This window comes from Hirundo rustica, chromosome 6 (assembly GCF_015227805.2).
Source record: "Hirundo rustica isolate bHirRus1 chromosome 6, bHirRus1.pri.v3, whole genome shotgun sequence".
Classification (NCBI taxonomy): domain Eukaryota; kingdom Metazoa; phylum Chordata; class Aves; order Passeriformes; family Hirundinidae; genus Hirundo; species Hirundo rustica.
This window is the reverse complement of record NC_053455.1, coordinates 20,294,499-20,308,998: the sequence shown is the minus strand read 5'-3', so window position 1 is coordinate 20,308,998 and position 14,500 is coordinate 20,294,499. Positions and strand designations below refer to the sequence as shown.

The window sequence follows — 14,500 nt, the reverse complement described above, 5'->3', positions numbered from 1 at the left end:
AAGGATGGTGACAGCAAGAATTACTGAAAAGAAGCAAGAAACATAATCTGACTGATAGGTCCTCCATGGAAATGTGTATATCTGTATATTTATTTATTTGTTTGTTTGTTTGTTTTAAAATTTGTTTATTTATTTTGTAAGAGCTGAACACATAGAGACTATTGCAAGTGAAATTTTGCAGGAGAGGTTGCAAAGTAGAGGGAGCACACAGGAATATTTGTTTTAAGCACTATTGTCCTGGCAAAAAATGTTTATGGTGTAGGAGACTGGACTTAAATGACTATTTGTGGCACTACTTGTAATTGACTTTATAAGAAACATTTTTTAACCTAGTGGCAAACTGGCAAGCATTTGAAAAACTCTGTCTAGGGAAAAAGAGATTTCTGTGGGTGGCTATTTTCTTTATATTGCATAATATAGAAACTGTTTGTTTCCTGAAGAGAAGTTTGTAATTAAAACAGCTTAGAAATTGTCTCGGAGATTTTAATGAGGAAAGAAATATGTATGGATGGGTTGGTTTTCCAAACCTGAGGGGTTTTTTGTAGGTTCTTTATAATAGCTGAATTTCCCTTTAGGGTTTACAATGCAGTGTACACAATTATCTATGAGATGCTGAAGTATAATAAATAGAGCATTCTGACATTAAAAAACACCTCTAAACCCACCCAAAGAAACCTCAGGATCTGTTACATGCCTGCTTTGTATTAACCCTGACCTTTATTATGAAACTCAGAATAACAAGAAATATAAAAGAAGTTATGCTTGTGGTATGTAGGTAAAATAGCAGAAGCATGTTTAATGTGATGGGCAGACATGATAAAACTTGTTCTACTTTTCATACAGTTGTCCTCTGTGCAATCATTGTAAGTGCTGAATTTGATCTTCATCAACCCTGCAGGGAGAAACCGATTCATAGAATAGGAATGTATCATCAGGGTCAGTGAATTCATCCAGTTCTCACACAAATTTGTAAGAGACATTTAGTCTATAAAAGTCTAGGGAGCAAACCTGCCTCAAACCCACACACTTCACAGCAGCCAGCATAAGCTCTACATGCAGAGGGGACCAAAAGCTCAAACCCTGATGTGCATCACATACCTGAGTGTTCTGCAGTGCTGGAGAAACTTGAACAATACCACCCATGGTTACAGTTCCTTTCTCATAATTTAAAAGAAGGCTGACCACTTGATTTTTATTCCCTTTTTATGAGAACTATTAAAAATGTTCAAATTTCTTCCTTAATGCCCTTTAAAATGTTTTAAAATGCTTTTAATGAGTTCTTTTTGTTCCCACAACAATGCTTTTGGGATGAGTAGTCTGCCATACATTCCCTTACACCTTTCCTGTGTCTTTAGGGGTTAGAATACCTTTCAGCTGGCCTTTCCCCATGCTTCTTAGGTATAGCTTAGCCAGTTTATACACTCGGTATGAGCTTTTATATTTGCTGCATAGTTCCCAGGGCCTCTCCTTCATCTTTGACACTGTACAACAAATGGTTCTGTGCTCTGTTGCCTGGCTACCTCAAAACCTGTACAGGGTCATGGGAAAGGAAGAGAACTGTGATGCTGCATGCCAGCAGCTATGGGTGAGTGCTTTCTGCTTGGTGTTCCTTGGGAAAGTGCACTCTCTTCTCCTGCATAGTGCTTTGGGCTCCGCACTACACCACAGACAGATTTACTTCAGATGTTACACCCAGGGTGTGAAGGGATGAGCCAGGAGAAAAGTAGGTGTAAACATCTACAGAGCCATACTAACCAGCATATTTGGGGTGGGTTTTTTTTTGTGGTGACTTTGGGTCCTTACTCTGCAGCTGCTGAAGGAGGTATCTTATGTACCTGTGAAGCTGTACAGTCTGGAAAGCTGCGTCATGGGACTGCCTTTTGCAAACAGCCCTTGCTCTGATAATCTGCTTTTGATTTTACTGGCATCTTGGGTTGGCTCTTATTTCTTAAGGGAGTATCTGGTGTTTGGACTCAAAGGTGATTTATTATTATTATTATTATTATTTTTTTTTTTTTTTAAAGCTGACTCTTTTTTTCTGTGAGCTTGTGCATGTGTGTGAATATGCTGCGTGTGTGTTTTCACCCTGTAATTTACCAGAGGACATGACTTTAGAAAGGGCCATTTTTCTTCCTTTAGAAGATAAAATGTCAGAAAGTTCAGCACTGGAAGAATACATTTCCTTCATTAGACTTACTTCATGGTGTCTGCATGGTCACTTCTAGAGCCTGCATTAATTGGTGGATATTGCTCTGTGGATTTTTATATAAGGGTGAAAGTTTTGCTAAGTGAGACTTGTAGAAATAAAAAAACCCTAATAATACTAAATAAAAAAGCTTCAACTTCCAGCAACCTTGTAATATACCAAGCCAACTGAATGAACAAATGTACATAGAATAAACAGGCAGAATTAATGCCAAGAAATGTGCTGGCATTCAGACCAAAATAAAATACAGTTCAAACACAGAATGTTGCTGAAGCTCCTGGAACTTACTTCAAAAATCCGAAGCCAGAAATATATATATCTAAAAGGTAAAAACCAGGCTCAACCCGATATTTCTGAAGAAGGTCACTCTGCTTTGACCCTAACATTAAACATGCATGTCCCACACTTTGTATTTACAGAGTATTTACACATTGAACAGTAAGCAGGGACTCTCCTCTCTCCTTTGCTGCAGTTAGCTTTCGTGTTCATGCACTGACACCATTGTTTTTGGCTTTTTATATACCAAGAATAGCCAGTAGTTAGAGAAAAATAGTCTTAGTGTGTTTTCTTTTTCGTTTGTTATTTTGTTATGTTTGTTGCCTCATTTTGGGACAGAATGTTTTAGCATCTCCCGTTACTCGAATACACAGCATCATCTCCCATTGGGATTCCTAATCTTACTATATCTGGCCAGGTATTCAGATTCAGTATTTCTGTCCCACTGACACACCCTAATAAACATGGAAGCCAAGCTGTTCCCAAGAGGAAGGTATTTTGGAAGCCCTAAAGAACAAGTGTTATTATAGTGGGATTTACTTACTGTATCTCTGCAGCTTCTCATGTGATCTTGGATGATTTTTTTCAGACTTTTTCCCCTTCACATTCTTTATACAATTAGCATGCCCAATTTGTCTGTTGGGAGGTGGATGAGCAAATATCAGAGCTATTGCTGGGAATCTTCCAGCATTAACTGATGTGACAAAACCACTTTGATCTTGCTTTTTCCAACCTTGTGTCCTTAACTTGTAAAATATTTCAGGATTCTCTCCATACAAATAATTGAGTGGATTTCAAGCTTGATTGAGATCCCTAGAGATTATTCCAATTAAAGAAATAAAGACATATTAATATCTTGCAGAGAAAGATTCACAAATCTTTCCCTTCGTGTTTGTTTTTGATGTGATCCATCCGTTGAACTTTGCCATGCCCACACCTAAAATGTGACATTCACACCCTAAGATCCTGCTCTGACTGTCACTTTCCCAGTGCAGTCAGTTGGAGTTGTGTCTCTGACTCCTGGTGCAGCAGGAACAAGGTCAGTCAGCATGGAGAGGCAGCTCTTTTGTCTGGTGATCCTCTCTCATCTCTCTGTATTTTCATTTCATCTCATCCCAAGGGAGAAGGTTCTTTCACCAGCCCTTTGGTTGAAGAAGGCACCTTAGCTGTCAACCCTTAATGCATACATGAAGAGGACATTTGTTGGTGTGAAATACATGCAAAATACAGCAGGCATTATAAAATAGTGAACAAATCTACATGAGAAGGTCATACAGTTCCTCTAGTTCTAAATTCCTTAGTTCTTGCTCTGTGTTCTTGGCTTGTCTTTTTTCAGGGCAGCTTAATGGTATTTTTTTACTTATTTTAATATAATATTTATATTTTTAGATCTTGCTTTATGGGAATTGGCATTGATGCCTTCATTTAGTTACAATAGGACTTGGTATTAGCTCAATAAAAATGAAATTACAAGCCATTCATTATTCCTTGGGAAATATTAAGATTTATTAGACTGCCTCCAGAATGAAGTATTTTACAACTGGTACTTCTTAGAGTTAAACTGGAGAACATGGGTTTGTTTAATTTAGGGTGTAATTATGCTGAGTAGTTTTTTTTACTTGAATTAAACTGTCTTAATTTGGACCCATATTTCCACTGTATACCATTGCACATTCCTTAATAAGTGTACTCTTAGAAATCCTCAGTTCTTTCTTGGGATCCAGTGAATCCTATGAGACTCAGATTTTGTTTCCAGAATTGTTGCAAAAAGGAAGACATATGGAAGCCAAAGCTGATTTTTATTACCAATATCAGTAAAACTATGGAATGATGACATTTCATTCTTTGACATAAAGTATTTAATACCTGCTGAAATCATGAGAGTTGCAATAATCCTGTTTCATTAGGAATATCTGAAAAGTTGAATTTGTTCTCATATAAATACTCTAAAGTTGACAAGCTGAGAGTCCTTAGCTAGATTGGCTACTGCTTGAGTGCTACCTACTGACATGCTTTCAAAGCCCTTGGTTTTGATTGTTTCTAGAGCCACTACTGTCTTTGTAATATCAAAAGTTGACGCCAGTTTTTAAAGTGTATTTGCAAAACTTTCCTCAAACTCAAAAGTTCCATTTAGTTTTTAAAACTAAAGATGTTGAGTTAGTAGCAAAACATTTTTTTTAATCTCTATTGTCCTTGCTTTTTGTTAGTGGAAGCAAACCACTGGAGGGTTTGTATTTTGTTTATACTTTTTTCTTTCTCAATGCCATTTCAAGACTTCTACCTCCAAAAATCTGTACTGTCAGATAGGAGTAGAGAAAAGATAAGAAAGCAATGAAAGGTAGTCTGAAGGCTATTTAGTATGTTGTATTCAATTGCAGGAAAAATATGAGAAGGGGAGGGACAATAAAAGTAATGAAAATCTTTTGAAGCACATTTTGTTAGGTTTTGGGGACAAGCTTGACAGGAAATTTTATCTTTTGGAGATAGGAAAATTATTGGGGAGTTTTTAACAGAAATACTTGTCTCTTCTCCTTCCTCTCCACATTATGGGTTAGCTCTTTCAGAGACTCAAGAGAGCACAAGAGCCCCAAAGGCCTTGTTTCTAGTCATGCTTAATACAGAGGAATTGCTGGATGGTTTGAAAAAACTATCTCTTCAGTTAGACCAGTGAATCTCCTTGGCAGGGGAGACCATAAATGACATTTTAGCCATTGGGGAGCAACAGGTTGCCATAGAGAAAACGTCAAGTTTACTCTGAACTCCTTTTTTTATGTAGTTTATTACAGAGTGCAGTTGTGCTGTTTCATGGAGTAATGGGCTCTGACAGCAAATTGCCATTAGAAGCAACCATTTACCAATATTTACTACCACAGACAGCAAAAATATGAATAGCAATGCCAGCAGGTTTCTGTGCACTCTGTCTTTCTGACATTATTCATTGAATACAACATATTTTCTCACAATTGGTCAATTACTGCTGTTAACAAATGGCTTATCACGACATTAACCTGCATTAATAGAGTCTTGTGTGAGAACTGGCAGAGATAAGCAATTTCTCAATCTATAGGTATCAGTAATCCCTTTGTGCCATGACATTTACAGTTTTCTGGATTGAAAAAACGGGGAGGATTTTCACAAACCTGACTGTAAGAAGTATCTGGCAGTACTTCAGTAGGCCCATACATATGGCATTATTCTTTACTCAAAATTGTCTGTTGCTCACAAGGCTTTCTGGAGTGTTTTAATTACCTGAAAATGTTGGAGAAAAATCTGTTGTAGTTGGGCTGATGAAAGAGGTTGATCCAACAGCTCTAGATGTCTGATTCCTAAAGTTTACTCATGCCTTCTTAAGAACTATGATAAGAAGTGTTATCTCAGTATAGATGGGACTTGTTATTTAATAATAATATTTAGTATTTGAAAATGACTAAGATTCCTGAGCAACTGCCAAAGTATGAAGATGAAGGTGCTCTGTGTAGAAATTCAAAGGTGCTAAAGGAGAGAGGCAAAGAACAATTTAGCCAAAAGCTACTTGGTACCCCAGAATCTATTGTTGATATGTCTAAACAAACTCTGTCTTAATCATTTTCCCTGTTAATTATCCTCTTAATTCCAAAGTGGATGCCAAGGTGGACAGTGTCTAGTGTATGATTCATTGCATAGAAACAGGTACCGAGCAAAGAGAAGTCACAACTCTGATGAATGCTGAGGGCATAGACAAGGTGTGACAAGAAGAATCCCTGGCCCAAACCCGTAGGTTACTTTAAACACTGCTTTCACTGGTGTGCACTTGCATACTTGGGGGAGCCTCATTCCAGAGACATCTGCTCTGCAATCACCCATATACATATGGACTCGTGCCCGTATAGAAGAATGGAAATACTTGTAGGAGAAGGGGGGTGAAGAATGAAGTTTGTGCTTTTTATTCCCACCACCCAGCTACAGATATGCTTAGTGGTAAAAGGTGAGCATGACACTTCATCGTGCAGTAAGAGCAGGGATGCTGAGTGTGGCACAATGTGTCAAAATTTAAGACTTAAAGCCAGCTTAAGTCACACAGTTGCTTTGGCAGAAGCGGTGGGCATGGTGTGTGTAGCATCCTCCTCAGCATTCCACAAAGAGAATTCAAATCTTTCCCCACCTAGTTTGGAAAGGGAGCAAAAGTAATAGAGGAGATAATCTGTAGGGTTCATTTTAATGGTATTTCCTTTGTCTCCTGAGGATTCTTTTTTTACTCTGTTGAAGAGACAAGACATTATGCAGATAGTTTGAAAAATAGCATTCTCATGAATATAAAATAACTGCAGAGATGAGGATGCTGAACAGTCACTATGAGGCCAAGGGCAGAACTGTGTGATGTCCTCCATCAGACTGTTCTGTGCAACGTGAATTGTTCGAAGGCTGTGGGAAAGTTTTGAACTGGTGGCGTTGGATGGAAAGAATGACTCCACTACATTCACAGAGTGCATTTATGTACTACTGACAGAAAACAGATTTTAGGCTGGGAGTTTTAAGAGTGTCCAGTACTGATGCCAGTGTTGTTTAACTTGCCCACCAGTGACTTGGACGAAGGGACAGATGCCTCCTCAGTAACTTTGCTGACATCACAAAGCTGGGAGGAGTGGCCCATACCCCACAGTTCTGTGCAGTCCTTCAGAAGGACCTGGACAGGTTGGAGCATTTGGCAGAGAGTCATTAGTATTGGAAAGAACCTCTGGAGATCACCTAATCCAACCCCCTGCAAGGCAGTGTCACCTGGAGCAGGTTAAGCAGGAACTCATCCAGGTGGATTTTGGATGTCTCCAGTCCAGGAGACTCCACAACCTCCCTGGGCAGCCTATTCCATTTAAAATGCAACAAAGGCAGATGCAGCATCCTGCACCTGGAGAATAATAACCCCATGCACCAGCACAGGCTGGAGGCTGACCTGCTTGTAGAGCAGGTCTGTGGAGAAGGGTCTGGGGCTCCTTGTGGACAAGTTGTCCATGAGCCAGCAGTGTGCCCTGGGGGCCAGGAAGGCCGATGGTATCCAGGGGTGCATTAGGAAGAGCATTGCCAGCAGGTCAAGAGAGGTGATCCTGCCCCTCTGTTCATCCCTTGTGAGGCCACAGCTGGAGTGGTGCGTCCAGCTCTGGGCTCCTTGGTACAAGAGAGACTTGGAGCTCCTGGAACAGGTCCAGTGGAGGGCAACAAGATTAAGGGTTTGGAACATCTCTCTCATGAGGAAAGTCTGAGGGACCATGACCTGTTAAGCCTTGAAAAGAGGAGACTGAGAGGGGAGGATATCAAGAGGAAGGATCCAGAATTTTCTCTGTGCCAACCAATAGGACAAGAGGCAACAGGCAGAAACTGATGCACAAAAAGTTCCATCTGAACATAAGGGAGAATTTCTTTACTGCACTCCAGGTGACTGGGCACTGGAACAGATTGCCCAGAGAGGTTGTGGAGTCTCCCTCGCTGGAGAATCTCTTCAAGAACAGGATGTAATCCTGTGCCACGTGCTGTAGGATGATCCGGTTTGAGCACGGAGGTTAGGCCAGTGACCACACAGAGTGGTCCTTTCCAACATTTCCCATTCTGTGATTCTATAAAGTGACTTCATATAACAAGATCTGGGATTTGGCCTCTTTAATCATTCATATACCCTTAAAATATACAGTGGTATCCCATAACTTAGGTTTCCACATGGAGTAGTTGTTTCCTTTATATTTTTTAAGTGGCATATTTTGTATCTGCCTCTTCATGTGGCTGTGGATGGTATTTAGCAACTGTTCCTTCCTAGCCTAGACTAATTGCCTTGTTAAATTTAATCTCAATGAAATAAAAATACTTCCTCATTAATACTGAGCCTAACCTTCCTGCTAATTACCATTCTTAGCAAAGGGTTAAGCATCATGCTATTTTACTTTTATAGCTGGCTATACTTTTCTGGTTGGTCTCATTAGCACTGACTGCCTTTGAAAATTCTTTTCAATCAATATAATTTTCACATATTTTTTTGTCCTCCAATTATGTTGGAATGCATGTTGATTGGGAAGAAATGGTGTTATGGGAATTGTGGAATCGGGAACCACCAAATAAGTCAGCACAGCTTATTTTCCAGTAAAGGGTATTTTTATTAACCTTCTGTCTAATTAAAATAATTGTTCAACTACGTAAGAATTTTACAGAGTTTAGTGACATTATTAATCAATGTTTTTGCTGTATGTAGTAGGTGTAGAATATGAAAACATGGATGTTCTTTCAAGTCTTAAGTCACAGCTCCATATAGTACTAAATGAAGTCACTTAGAAGATGAGAGGACAATGAAAACTTTAACTTTTCAAAGAATTTTTAGAGACTTCAGGACCTTGATTTTGCAAATTTCAGGACAGAGAATATATTGTCACCTACGCACAGTTCTAAGTACTCTCAATTCAAGGAAGTTGTGAGTGTTACTCTGACAGAGGGAATCTAATCTAGCTATTGTAGCTACTTACCTTGTGGTCTCGTTTTTAGCTGAATGTCATGTTATCTGACTAGCTAATTAGCCAGGTAGCTTCTGTGAGATCACCACTGAGAAATGGAGAATTCTCCTGTCTTGCCTCCTTTACTCTGATCATATCCCTCTAAGAGTCCTTAGACGTCTCATCTGTTACTCTGCATGTAACTACTGAACGGTAGAGCTGTTGAATTTGCATCTTCTAATATAGAGGATCTATTACAACTGTCAGCTGTGCTACTGCTTTTGTGGATCAGTGCAGATGCCATATTGTAAAGAGCTCAGAGATGACCCAACAGGGGTATGATTTATATCTGAACTAGATACCTCTAAATTGGATGATTCCCCAGTAGGCTGACAAATAACCTCCTTTAGTAGCCCTTGAAGCCCATGTCATATAGACTCATCAGATGAGTTTCATATAGAATAATACATTGAAAGCAGTAGAAGGAAACGGATATTTATGCAAAATGGTGGCCAAAACCCTCTCTGAATATGGTTCTTCTTCCTTACTAATAGAAAGAGGGAGATGACTTGTATCAAAAAACCTTTTCCTAAGAGGTGACCATAGACAGAGGGTGAAATACCCCATTGTGAAGCAGTCAGGTGGATCTTACAGCCTGTCTGTGCAGCAGCTTGACTGTGATACGATACAGGAAGCAAAGTTATGTCTGTGGGTGAAGAGAGAGAACACTTCTAAGAAATTATAAGGAAAGAGGTGCCTAGATCCTGAAATTTTGGGCTGATATGCCAGCCCCAAAATCTGAATCTTGATTTACTACAGCAAATGAATATTCTTACTAGCAGGAGTACTCAGAAAAATTAATCATGAAAAAAAAGTGCACTCTATTTTTTATCTTCTAGAGAGGCTTAGGGATTTGAGGTCTCTAGAAATTGAAACTGTAAGAAAAGTCTCAGATATCAATACATGCATAATACAGTAATAAGATAATAAAAGTGCAAGGTGCATGGCAGCTTCTCTTGCATCTTGGGTTACCAGCCAGTCTTAGAAAAGCACTGGTGATTTTAAAGACATTTGATTCTTTTGAGGGTAATGCCTCCTTTTTATGGGCTCTCTGTCATGATTGTGCCTTTCAGGATTTAAGTCTCTAGCAAGAAAATGACATTTTTGAATTCATTATAGGGTTTCTCTTACCTCATTGAAAAAAGTGAAGACAAGGTGTGTGTTTATATTATGGTTATTAAAAAAAAAAAGTTTTTATACTTTGTGGAGTTTTTGACTTTAAAACAGCAGGGGATCCTTTCCTATGCAGCATCCTTATAAGATAAAATGTTGACAAATAGTATTCTTTGATCCCTTCTGCATGAGACTCAGAATAACTAAGTATGTATATCCTCTGGATTTGATTTGTTATTGTAAATAAGGTAACCACATTGCATAGGGAGGAAATGAAGAGGTGAAGCTTCCAGTTCTTCTGGTCAGGGTGTTAGTGATCAAAGCCTGAAACGCAGCTTCTAGAAATTTTATGTTGACATCATGTCACCTCTCTGAATCAGAACACAGTGGAAGACTTGCATACACACAAGACTGTCATATTGGATCTGTAGAAAGCAGCTACTGTGAGAAACCCAGCCTGCCTTAGGAAACTTTTGAGGCGCTTGTGATACTGACTGCATTTTTATGCTTTCTGCATCTAATCAATGTATTTTTTTCCCTTGAGATGTGCAGTCTCTATTTATTCCCAGCAGATAACAATACAGAATCTCCTGAACACACTGGCTCCCCGTAGGCCTCACTGCTAAAGTGAATATGCTTAACACCACTTACTGAGAAGAGAGCTTCCAAACTGCCGTCTGAGGTTACTATCCCATGCTCACATGGCAAGAAGGATATGTGGGACAGAGCTCTCTGCAGGTCACATTCTCCTGGTGCTAAGGAGCCTTATTTCCATGGAGATTTTTATAGAGCTCTTTGGAGAACTACAGCATATCCACTGCCACAGACAGTGACTCACACAGCACTGCTTCAATGGAGACAGATTTGCAATAATCCAGGCATAGTGGTTTTCTTTCACAAGGAATAATGAGCAAGAATTCAGTGCGACTGTTTATAATGGCCCTAAGAAGAACGCCTCTGACTGCTATGGCAGTTTGAGGTGTAAGTCAGCCTAGTTAATGTACCAGGAAACAGATAATAAAAATTTCAAGTGTGCTGTCACTGAGTCAGTGGAGTTAGCAGACAGTCATCAGTCTCAATTTCACTGTGCCCTCAGCAGTGCATAGTGTTAAGTCTTTTAGTAGGAGGGACCCAGACTGCTCAGCTGCATGCCCTTGACCCTCAGCTGCAGAAATAGGCTTTCAGTTAGAAGTCAGAGCCTGTTCTTTGAAATTGGATGGATTTGTTTTCTTCCAAATATTAAAATTTCATGTTTCTGTGTTTTTTGATGGAGACATCTCTCTCATGTTGTGTTCTGGTGGCTCTAAGGGAGAGCACAGCACTGATTCCAGTGTAGTCCTTTCCCTACTTACACTCAAGAAGATCTCTTAGTAAGAAATACTAAATCATTATGTACAACTGTATTTTTTATTTATAAACTGATTTCTATACAACAGCTAGTTATTAACTCTTTATTTATAGATATATAAATAAATACAATGTTTTATATATATAAAATACTTAAGGGAGCACTGACAAAAGGTTGTTTGCATGATGAGAGGATCCTGATCACAGAACTGAGGTGAGCAGCCACTGCATCAGGCCCAGTGTGAGAGAGATCCTGCCTACCTGTTGTGCGTTGGCAAACTGTGGAGGGGGTACGCTGGAGCAGTGGGGGAGCAGTGTGGCACACCCAAGCAAGGACAAAGATCAGGTACTTGATCTTTCAAGTCCTTTACAAAATATTTTTCATATATTAACTATGTCATTAACCTAGGCAATTTTTATGGTGCCCTCTGCTTTAGAGATTGGAATACCTGTATTTGTTCCTGGCTTGTAAATATATTTGTTAGTTTTCCTTTTTATTGAGCTTAAATAATTAGTTTTTCTCATCTCTTTTTACAAGACCAGTTATAGCCTTCATCCATGCACACTTTGCTTGGACAAAAAGTTGTAATTTCCTAAAAAACCTATTTTTTTCCCTTCAGGAACACTCTTTGATCAAATTTAAGTAATATTTTTTCTCAAATGGGACTGAAAAAATCACATTTTTCCAGTATAGCCTTTTATGATGTAAACGTACAATACCAGTCTGTTTCACTGGAAATACTTTACCATGAATTGAGCTTATCATGCTCAGAGTCACATTTCTTGATATATACAGTGATAACACTCTGCAACCGTTGTGCTTTATTTTTGTTTGTTTAAAAAATATGATTCTCCCCTTAATAGCAGAAATTGTAATTTTAGTACAGGGCCTAGAAGCACAGTGCTATGAAACACTGTTTTTTCAACACTTTTGGAATTTATCAGCAGCACAGTATTCCTATTAAAAATCCCCAAACTTTCATTTATATTGACAATTCTTCCACTTTTGGCACTAGAAAATAACTTTTTTCTCTTTGTCCTGTTAATTCAAATATTAAATTAGACTCCTGTAGAACTGTAACCACCAGCAATCTTCCCCTCATAGTAGGTAGCTACCAATTTTAAAGTTATGTATTTTCTGCACCTTAATTAATTTTTCATCTGAGACCATGTTGATCGATTTCCTTAAGTCTGATGGATTAGGTTTTACCTAATTTCCCTAGAAAATCACCTGCCTAGCAAATAAGATCATGTTATCTGTCATAGTGTTTTATCTATGATATTCATTAATTCATATTTTTCCTGACTGAGATCACGCCTTGTAGTTGCCAATATCACTTTCCCCCCTCTAGTAAATAAAGCCACCACATTTATGATTCTTGATTTGCATGTTTCTGCCTTTGATTTGTGATGAACTGGAATTTTTTCCTTGTCACTTTCTGTTTCTTTAGTGTCGTCTCCATCATTTCTGACCGGCTCATCCTGTTCAGTGCAATGTCCAGTCCTGCTTACTATGCTTTTATGTTTTCCTTAATGTTCACCATCATCCAGTTTCATGTCTTACATCAGGACTTGTGCTTCTTCCTTCCAATCGCTTGTTGCCTTTGTTCTATGTGATAAATACAACAGCTGTTTGTGTCTGACTTGCTGTTGAGTTTTGTGTTGTCAGACCAATTGCACCAGCCACCTGGCTGCTGTTCCCATCTGGCATCCTTCTGGCCCTTGCTCGTCTCTGTGCAAAAATCCATTGGGCTAATTAAGGACCTAGACCTTCAACTGATCCTCTGCAAAGCCTTTGTGCTCGGCATGGTCTGTTAAAATGAGTACAGGTTTCAGAGCATCTCTCACCCATAATGTTTAAAAGTTTTGGAAGAAGGTATATTTTTCTGGTTCCTTCATGGCTTATTTCTGTAAGTTTTGTTCTGAATACTGTACACAGTTGCAGAAATAGATGTAAAAATACAAATGGTATGTCTGGATTATTCTAATTTTGCATTTTCTTCTCCCACTTCTAATTAATGAAAATATGAAATCACTGCTGAAAACCAAGTAAAAGCTGCTTTTGGATTATGCTCTAGACCTTAAAAATTTCTGGCAAGTAATATATGGGGAAAACATTGGAAGAAAAAAAGAAAGCCACTGTCTTTGAAGCAACATATGACATTCTTTGTCCAAACAAATCTTTGTAAATGCTACCAGTCCCTGTCAACTCCAGGATTGCTTTCAAAGCACACTGTCTTTGGCTCAGAAAATGCAGGATGCTGCTCAGGAAGGCAGGGTTGATAATAATGGAAAGGGTTGTTTTAGCAAGCAAAGGAAGTACGTGTACATAGGAAGTCTGTTGCAAATACACAGAAGAGAGAAGCTAGCCAGGGTCTTTCATTTTTTGCTTAACACAATCCTGAATTTCTTTGTAGAAAGCCCTTGAACCTTGCAAGCAACGAAGCAGATTCTGCCCTTAATTGTTTCTCTCCATTCATTGCAATGAGGAGGCAGTGATAGAATTAGTTCTTAAAACCACTTCATCTGGATCTGGAATTGTAAGAACCAGAATCGCATTGATTTGAACCACATGACTATTTTAAAAAATAAGAAGGCTAGCAAAATTTTAAGGAAAAATTTAGAGAAAGGACCCTTCTGTCTCAATGACTTAGTAGCTGTGCTTGTCTTCATGGGAACTGTAAATCAGCCCCACGTTCCAAGTATGCTGCTGTGGGCTATCTCCTACTGTTAGTCAGAAGAGAAAAGAATAAAGGCGATGGAGAAATTTCCCTCACTCCTAGAAGCCCTTATTCATTGAACAAATTTGTGCTTGAGTGTTGGTAACTGTGTAAAACCAAATCTGTATGCCCAAATTTCTTCAACCTTTCTCTCCACCTCAACATGCATTAGTCCCCAAAAGCACCATTCCTGATAATTTTCAGTATCCCACAGTTCTTTTTATCTGGAGCTTTTGGGTCAGAAGAAGGACAGACTTTTGAGCCATCTGTGGGACTCATGACTCCTTGATATTACCAGGGAATCTGGTAAACAAGTTGCCCTCATGTTGTAG

At 38.9% G+C, this 14,500-nt stretch overlaps 1 long non-coding RNA gene across 1 annotated transcript in view; it reads left to right on the top strand.

Moving 5' to 3' along the window:
* The first annotated feature begins 1,620 nt into the window (after positions 1-1,620).
* Positions 1,621-14,500, top strand: part of LOC131378581 (uncharacterized) — a 76,140-nt gene continuing 63,260 nt past the window's right edge. The window contains exon 1 of the long non-coding RNA XR_009208020.1: positions 1,621-1,723. This is a non-coding gene — a long non-coding RNA (uncharacterized LOC131378581). The remainder of the gene's footprint in view (positions 1,724-14,500) is intronic.